Genomic DNA, 9041 nt, shown 5'->3' with positions numbered 1-9041 from the left:
CTCTTCAAATGTTATATATTTTCATATAATTGGTACTAAAAGGCTTTTTTTTTTTTTTTTTTTTTTTTGTAGCTGGGACTGATTCGCCTCTTGCACATTATATAAGGATCTGGGTCTGACATAGTAATAGCTAACTGTGAAAAGCAACTACATATGTACTATGAAAATAAATCATTTAATGTATGCCAAGAACTCCTTAGAATAAAAATAATACTTACATTCAAAGTATAGTGCAATTATTAAGTTCTTATGAATTCTTATATTCTTATTATGCAAATGAAGCTTGCATGATTGAAGAAATGTGAGGAAAAGTAGCATATAGGAAAGGTGTTTCATGCGCACGTGCAGAGAATTTTTTTCACACAGTTGGTGAAGACACATTGATCCAGCAATTTGAATGTTATTATTATCCCTGGTCTGTCTCATTAAATACTTAAGAAAACATAGTAAAATTGTTTAAGGATACACATTTAGAATGCCATATCCAGAGCTATATCCAAGCAGCAAATGATTACACTGCTTATAAATTCTAGGCAGATGATAATTTAGAGTCCCCATGAAAGCCCTGAGTTTATTTGATTGTTCTCTTAATTACTGGGCTCTGTGCTATCAAATATTTGTGGAAGAGGAAGCTTTTCTTTGTGGGAGTGGATAATAACTGTGCTTACACTTTGAAAATTTTGCCTTGAGTTATTAAGATTTGCATTCTCACTTTTGTTCCAAGGAAAGGTGTTTAGCCATTTTTAGAAAGCAGGTACCAAATAATCAATCATCAAACACCCCAGAAAGTTTCCACTCTAGGCAAGTGCAAAATCTCAGGTATTAGCAATCCAGTTCCAGAAACAAATCTACAAAGGGTGGAAAGGGGGAGAAAGGATGTATCACTTTTCTAGGTGAATATATTGTGATTGGTATGTGTTGCGAGCATTAAGACACTGCATTTGCTTACTAACTGCCATTTAGAAACCAGCCAGAAAAAGTCTGAGAGAGATCGCACAGACAGGCAAGCCCTAAGCCTCCCTCCCATGCAGCTTCAGCGCCCTGCTCTTCCAGGCGCGTGAAGAATAAACAGACTGTGGTCATTGATCTCCTGGTGGTGTTGTTGCACTCTGGGAAATGCTAGGGGTGCCCAGGGACACGGCTCAGTCAATGGATGCGCAACTGAAGAAAATCACCGAGATGAGGAAAGAGAACATGAAAATCGGCTCGAGAAGAGGAAAGGGAGAGCGAGAAAAAGAAACGTGTTGCTCGTATTGTGTTTGAGTCCCCTTCTCCATCACCCTCTTCCAGACCCGCTGCCTCCTTGGTGAAGAAGATCAGTGGTACCCCCAATCCTACTACCCACTACACCCCCCCATCCCTGCTCTACCCTAGTTTGAGATTTAATAGGGTTTCTTTTTCTTTTCTTTTCTTTTCTTTTCTTTTCTTTTCTTTTCTTTTCTTTTCTTTTCTTTTCTTTTCTTTTCTTTTCTTTTCTTTTCTTTTACCCCTGGCAAACCCGCAGCTGTCATAAATCAATGAAAGTAAGATTGGAAGAGATAAGCCCGGGAGCTGTCAGAGCACACACTTAAATCAGCCCCACAGCTTCTGCTCCGGGCATTACCTACGGAGTTTCCTCCCGTGGTGATGTAACTCTGAGGGTCTCTTCTCGCCTTCACGCGCTGACTCCAGTGTCGCCGGAGTCGAAGCCCAGCGCGGAGCCTTTCCCTCCTAAATATCATTCCTTGGTCCTCAGGCATTGGGTCTTTGGGGTTCACCCACACAGAACAAAACCAGTTCAACCAGCCCGGAGGCAGGGGTGAGAGCGCCCGAAAACTTTTCTCCCCCCTCCCCGCACCCCAAGGAGTAGGTGGGTTCAAAGTGCCGGCGGCGGGGACCCGCGGGCGCACCGCCGGGCTCGGGGGTGGGGAGGTAGTGGTCGCTTTAAAAAGCAAACCTCTCCCCGCTCCAGCCTTCGCGCCGGGCAGACGGCGGCTCGCCTCCCAGAAGGTTCCGCGGACACCCGCAGACCCCCACACGCGCCCCCCGTGCAAGCTTTACGGTTGTGCAGGCGGGGGTGAGGGGCGAGCAGGGGCCCAGGTAATGGTCGCAGGGCTGCGGGTGAGGTTCCAGCGCAGGGAAGAAGTTGACAAAGGGGACCTGACTAAACCCGAATGCGTATTTATAGATGCGAGCTCCACCGAGATCTAGAGATAGCCTCCTTCCACTCCTGCCATTTCATTTTATCGCTCCTTTAAGCGGAGGGCAGATTTTTTTTTTTTTTTAAACATTCCTGCACGGTGTGGGTAATCACCGCGTTATTTACAATCTAGTTACTCTGCAGCAGACGGGGAAGCAAACTCTGGGGCTCCTTTCCTTCGGATGGACAGAGAGGGCGGCCAGGCGGCAAGCTGCAGCAAGGAGCTCAGGGTGGGTTTGCGGGAGCTCGGGGGCGACCTGGAGGGAGTCGGAGCCCCCGGCGCCGCCCCCGCGCCCGCGCCCGCCCCCGCCGCACCCCCCGGGGCGGGCGCCGGGCCGCGGTGACCGCCGGCTGGTGCGCTGCCCTCGCCTCCCCCATTGTTCCTACTGTCTTTTTGCCTTTTGTTATTTGCACTCGCATTGTGTTGTTTGTCTCTGAAGCCGCCTCATGACCAGCAAAGGGATTTCACCTCGTCCTTGAGAGCCACACGGGGAGCGAGAGCGAGCGAGCGAGAGCCGGGGGGGAGAGGGACACGCGCGCGCGCACACACACACACACACACACACGCACACGCACACACACAGAGTGAAAAAGGCGAGCCACCAAAACCCATCTCCAGTCTCCTCCCGGGGGCCCCCGGCCCGCCACTGTGCCACTTTGCATCCCACGCCAGAGGAGACATTAAGGAGACCCGGTAAGGTGCGTGAATCGCAGCGTTTTAACTTTGTTGTTCGTCCCGATGTTGTTGTGGGCAGACCTCCAAGGCGCAGAGCTCCCCTCAGCCGCTCGCCGTGCCCGCCACTCAGCACTCGCTCCCGGCTCCAGCTGGAGAGCCGGCGGAGGAGGGAGGGGGCCGCCACCGGAGTTTCCTCAAGTACGGAGGGAGGGGGACTGGGCTGGGGGTGAGGGGGGGTGGGGAGGCGGGAGGCGGCTCGGGACTTGAGGTGGCCCTGGCATCCTCCGGGGGGGCGGCCGGCCGGGGGGGGGGGGGACCCCGGAGCGTGGGCTTGGACCCCGTTCAGGAAATGGGATAACTTTAGATGTTTGTTGGGGAGCCTGCGCGCTGTTGCCGGTATTGTTTTGTAAGTGGTGGCGGTGGAGGTGGTGATGCGAGAGGAGGGCAGGAGTGCGGGGAAGACCCGAGGCTCGCGTGTGCATCTGGGCTGACGCCAGACCACAGACCCTGAAAGTTGGACAAAGCTCTCTCCCCTTCCTGGAATATAAAGGCGACCCCCAGCCCACCCCACAGTCTTAATATTCCACCCCCCCTTTAGTCTTTTTGTTTCGCTTTCTGCACTCCCTCTCCCTACCAGTCCTCCTCTCTCCCGCCTGGAATTTCGGAGACCAGTCTCATCCTTCAGAATTCTAGGGATTCCAGAGACCGGAAGCGTTAATTTTAATTGCAACTACTTTCCCCCCACAACCCCCTCCCTCCGTGTACGAAGCGAAACCACTCACGTGTTGTGTCACTTTAAGCGCGGGCTTGGGAAATGTCGCTTGCACTGTGGGGCTAGAGTAATGAGCAAGGAAAAGAGGTTATCTGAGTTAAAATCAAATTGGATTTGGAAATATTTGCGTTTGATAGCAGCAGTTTCTTGAGTGTTGATCTGCTGGCGTCGGAGGTACATGAAGCACTGTTTACATATTTTAATAGTCGTTTCCCTTGCACTTTGCAAAGCGAATTTATTAATAAATAGATGCACCCTGGTGAGTATCTAAAGACGCTGGCCTCTGTGACCAAATGCAGAGTGTGGTGAACGTGAATTCATTTTAATGTCTTTCCTTCTCAACTAAAGCAGGTCAAAAGGAGGAACTCTGTGAATATGCAGAGCCATATCCAGGCAGTCTGGGTGGCAGTCCACTGTACTTCTTCAGAAAAGTTTAGGGATTTGTTCTATCCCAGTTGAGAGCCTCACAATATCCAGATATCCAAAGTAGTTTGTCAAGAAAGGCATGAGCCGGATTTCCCCAGAGACTGCCTTCAGGCTCAACACAATTCTTCAGTCAAGGGCAAGACCAAGGGAGATCTGTGGGATTTTGGGTAATAAGTGTGGGAATCTGCAAAGGGACTAGACAGAGTGATTTGTTTCCTTGCTGCTCATAAATAATGGCCCCTAGTATCCTTAAAAAAAAAAAAAAAAGCCCACGCAAACAAAACAAGCCAATGAAGTAGGCGCGTGGGAGATTTGTAGGCAATGGGCATTTCAATCAGAAAAAAAACAGAGCAGAGTTTTTGATCAGGATTAGAGGAGTGAGGCTCGATTGCCAAGAGTGATTAGGTGAAGGGCCAGATGGTTTTAAAGTATACGGAAATGTTTTTTAAGTTTGACTTTTACAGAATTAAAAAGAGGACGGACAATGTCTTAGAGTCTTTACAGAAGTGCAAAAATTTTGATCTGTCTAATTTTGAAGGAATTCAGCTGTATGTGAACTGTTGTTAGCTCTGATACGGAAAGAATCTGGTTTGAAATGTAGATACATGGGACAAAGTTTCTGGGGTTGCTTCTTCCTGATTTAAATATAGCTCCTAGGCTGAAGCCTAGATAAATTCAGCCACAATGATTTAAAATCAAAAGTACTTACACTGAAAGTTCTCTTAGGCATTGTGCAAAGTTCTGCAAATTATGTCATCAACTGTTTATTCTTCAGAACTATATAAGATAAAAATCATAAGCATCACTTAAAACTGATGCAATACAGCTTTAAATCCTCAGACTGGTAGAGATTGCTTTTGTTTGCCTAAAAGGTAGATCTTTCATCACATGAGTTGTTTAAAAACATTTAATTGTGGGGGTGGGAAGGGATGTGCATAATTATTTAGTTATTTGTGTTAATTATATAGTAGCATACTCGCTTGAAATCCTTTTTTTTTTCTTTCGTTCCAGTGGTCTTCTAACAATCTTGTGCATGAAGAATTAATAGAGATTTTTGTTTGCTTGTAGGTTTATAAAAAATCTTTTTGTAGCTTTTTGAATGGGCAATATTGAATCAATCTGACAGACTTGTAGAGTAAACTCTTAGTATAGGAAAAAAGAGCTTCAACTCTTAATGTAGAAACTCTGCATTAGTTTTGTTGTTGAGCTCAAACAGTTCTGGTTGAATGGTGTGTTATATACAGGATTCAAAACTCTCAAACTTATTTGGTAAATAACCAGGCATTTGAGATTCAGTGGTTATTTCAAGTTAACTTAGTCCTATACATGTAAATGCACATCCTGTTTTGACTGACACATTATTTTGTACAAGAAAAAAAATGAATATATGTTTATAAAGATGTTATTTGTGTAGTATATGGAGTAAATAGTAAATAAAAGAGTAAAGTTTATACTCAGTATGATGGCTTTTTTTTTTTTTTGGTCCTTTTTGAGGGGAAAGACATGACCTATATGGAAAGTTTAAAATTTCATTTGCCAGTTAAAAGAATGGATTTGAATGCTTGAATAATTTTTTCTTTTAAAGCAAATGAAAACTATGGTATGATTAAAAGAATGTACCATCCTCTTGAAAAGGCTGTATTCTTTGATAGGCAATCACTGTTTTGAAGTCATGTTCAGATTATATATATGTATAAAAGTAAAATACAGAGCAGGATAAAACTCGTTTTTAGTAATCTCCCCCAATACACTGGATTTTAAATAACTTAGAGTTCTAAGGTTGAACACTATTTAGATTTCCATCAGGTAAAATTGTTGGGTATAATTGATTGGCATAACCTGGATGTTTCACGCGATATCCAATCACCTGCAGTGGTAGGGGATGCTATAATTAGAGTTTTGAGAGTAACCTGGAAAACTTTATTTCTAGGCCTAAAGTCAAAGCATTCCCTCACATACTCATCACAATTTTGTAGCCTGAGAATTGTAGGCTTATTTTAAAGGCAAAGAAAGTGCTTGGCTGTTTCAAATAAACTATATCCTGAACTTAGATTTGTAGATAGTTAATAAAATAAAAGTCCAATTTTGTTCCAAACGTTGTTTAAAACACCCATTTGTAAATTGTCTACATTTGGTTTTCATATGTTAATGATTTGGGATCTGAAACTTCTTTCAGAAAGACATTTTGGTTTATCTTAAAAAACACCACACAAAACTGTCTAAACAACTCTGTAAATAAACTGTTCCAAATGCCTCAATTTGATGAATGAATTAAAGAATTATAGTTCTTAATCCAATTATGATCAGTCTTGTTATTCCATTTCCCATTGCGGGGAGCTTTGGGGAGTGGGAATGGTAAATGATTCTCAAATGTGAGTGGGGTCTTTGTTGTTTATTTTCTGTGTGTGTGATGTAATGTAAATAATTACTCATACCTAACAGGAGAAAGATTTTAGATGTAGAAAAGTTATTTAATGATTTTCAGTTAAGCCAAGAATTCGTTTGCATGAAAAGTTGCTCTTAATGAAGAGTAAAGTGAAAATTTCAAGAATATAAAGCACAGATCTAACTTTTTGCTTAAAAATAATGAATTTTTACATTTAAAGGGGGAGAAATGGAGCACTTTTGGGTCGGTAGCAGGCAGATATTCAGGTACTCTCACTTTTAGCTGGGCCTTGTTCAGACATTTCTGTGGTGGTATTTAATAAACTTTACCATTTTCAGTTTCCTTGTCTTTAAAGTTAAGGGGAATATGCTTTTTGAGTTGCTTCTCTCAACCCCTTACACCTGTACCTGCTTGCATGGGTGCTTTTGAATGCTCTCCAGATCAGGGGCCTGAAACTATAGGATGGGCCCTGATAACAGCCCCGTTTGCTCTGAAGGACCCTTCTGAATTCCTGCCTCATTTGTCCAATTTAACCTCTGGCTCATTAATTAATTCAAAGGTGTTAATGGCTCATTATGGTTTAATTCTCTAGATGTGGTTATTATTATTATTATTACCGTTATTGTTGCAGTTTATTATGACCATCTAATTCCTTAGAGAAAGAGTTGTGAATATAGGTATCAAGTGAAACTGCCAGAAGAAACATTTATGAATATAAGGATTTTTTTGGTACTACTCAAATTGTACCTTATCGGCAAGTAATTACTCTGCTTACAGGTAAGGATGCTGGGCAGGCATATTGATAAAAGTAGAAGGGAAATAAATGCATTTAAAGAATACATTAAACAATCACTCTTTAAAAACTGAGCCTAAAAAAAAAAAAAACTGGAAAAAAAAACGTCTCTCCAGGAGAGGTGCTACTGAATTCTATAGATACAGGTCTATTCATTCTTCATTGCTTAAAGTTCATTGTAAGTTACAAAGGAAAACAAACAAACAAACAAACCCTGATTCTATCTTTGATGCTCAATTACTTCTCATTCAATTATTTTGTGATTATATAGTATCATATGTCCAAAGGGGATAGATAGTGCCTCATTCAGCGGGATGGGAGGGCTCTGGCTTGTTCTCCAGTTGGAATTCTTTGGAAGCTCAGGTATTGTGTTGTCATTGCAGCACCAATTAAAGTCTTTGAGGTAGGAAACTCAGGAAAGAACCAGGATGCAAGAGGCAATCCCACTAGCTTTTGGAGCTTCTCAGTTTAGGTCTACGTATAATTCTTCCAAGACTTCACTTGGAGTTCTGTGGCCCTTTTACTGACCTCTAAAGGTGGAGACTATAATGCTTTTTCTTATAGAGATATTGCATGGATTACAGTCGATATTATATGTCAAATTCCTAGAATATGGTTTGTCATGAACCAGGTGCTTAGTAAATGTTAGCAACACTTGTCTTCCCTCCAGTCAAGTCTTTTTGATCATTAATAATACTTGAAGGTTAATTTCGTACTTGCTTTGTACTGGACTTATTTGAGTCCAAGAAGAAAAATATATCACTTCCTTGAGGCTGAGATCAACATTTTAAAATAGTGATTCAGTTAATGTCTATATATGATCTCTGACAATGTGGTTTTATTAAGATGCTGTATTTGGTGCAAGTGTGAATTCTATCTTTTATTCATAGAAATGTTCCTTCAGTAATTAGCATTTTATCCTACATAATAGGTAAAGGCAGCAAAAACCTTAGGACCTAACTATAGATCTCTCTTCTTGTTATCCTTTTTGATTTCCCATTACAGATACAAACTAGTGAAAATTTATCATGACTTTATCCATAGTCAGTCATCTACCTTGCAGTAATATGAAGTTATAGTACGTGTAGATAGAGATTCCACTTGGAAAAAGAAATAAATCTGACTTTGCAATGTTTGCCCTTTGAGTCAGCAGTTTCTTCAAAGAGAACCTCATAGACTTGTTTATACTGGAGACAAGGAGAAAGGCACAATAAATATACTATTACCTGTGTGAAGAGATGATGTATAGTAACATGGAGAAATTACTGGATGCTTTCTCTTTCCAGTGATACAGAAAATTTCTCTCTATAGGCTTCCCCCCGCTATCTGGAAGTAGAGCATTCCAGTGAAACCCTTTGTGAGCTGAAATGGCCTAAAGTGAAGAAGCAATTACCATTTTGTAAAAGCAGAAATCCTCTTTGGATTAGTGAAAACAGGTACTAATGTAGGTTTTTCATGAAAGCAAAATGGTGTAAAGCAAACTTTTGGATAGCAGGGTGGTGGTGGGGGGAACCTATAAAACTGACCAAAGATAAAGGAAGGGCTTTAAAAAAGTAAGTACGTGACTTGGTTATTACATTAGTTTGGATTCCTCGAGAAGCAGATGACAAAAGGGGATTAGATAGGTAAGAAGAGGAAGCAGAAGGCTGGGAGAGCCTTTCAGCTGTGATCCATGTTTGATACTTATGCAAGGAGAGACGGAAGGAGGGAGGGTTGAGTAGAAAGAAGCTGTACTGTAGTGCAATCCAGGAAAGGTTTGGCAAGGCAGAAGAGAGTCAGCCATTGGAGGAGTATTCATTCGCTGGCTAG

General features: G+C 42.3%; 1 protein-coding gene across 1 annotated transcript in view; it reads left to right on the top strand.

Annotated features, from left to right (window-relative positions):
* Positions 1–2510: 2510 nt before the first annotated feature.
* The window catches only part of SOX5 (SRY-box transcription factor 5), a 1010647-nt gene continuing 1004116 nt past the window's right edge, over positions 2511–9041 (top strand). Inside the window, exon 1 of the mRNA XM_043564662.1 lies at positions 2511–2878. The gene's annotated coding sequence lies outside the window, so the exon portion shown is untranslated. The remainder of the gene's footprint in view (positions 2879–9041) is intronic.

This window comes from Prionailurus bengalensis, chromosome B4, assembly GCF_016509475.1.
Source record: "Prionailurus bengalensis isolate Pbe53 chromosome B4, Fcat_Pben_1.1_paternal_pri, whole genome shotgun sequence".
NCBI classification, from domain to species: domain Eukaryota; kingdom Metazoa; phylum Chordata; class Mammalia; order Carnivora; family Felidae; genus Prionailurus; species Prionailurus bengalensis.
The sequence above is the reverse complement of the archived record's forward strand: the minus strand, read 5'-3'. Positions and strand labels throughout refer to the sequence as shown.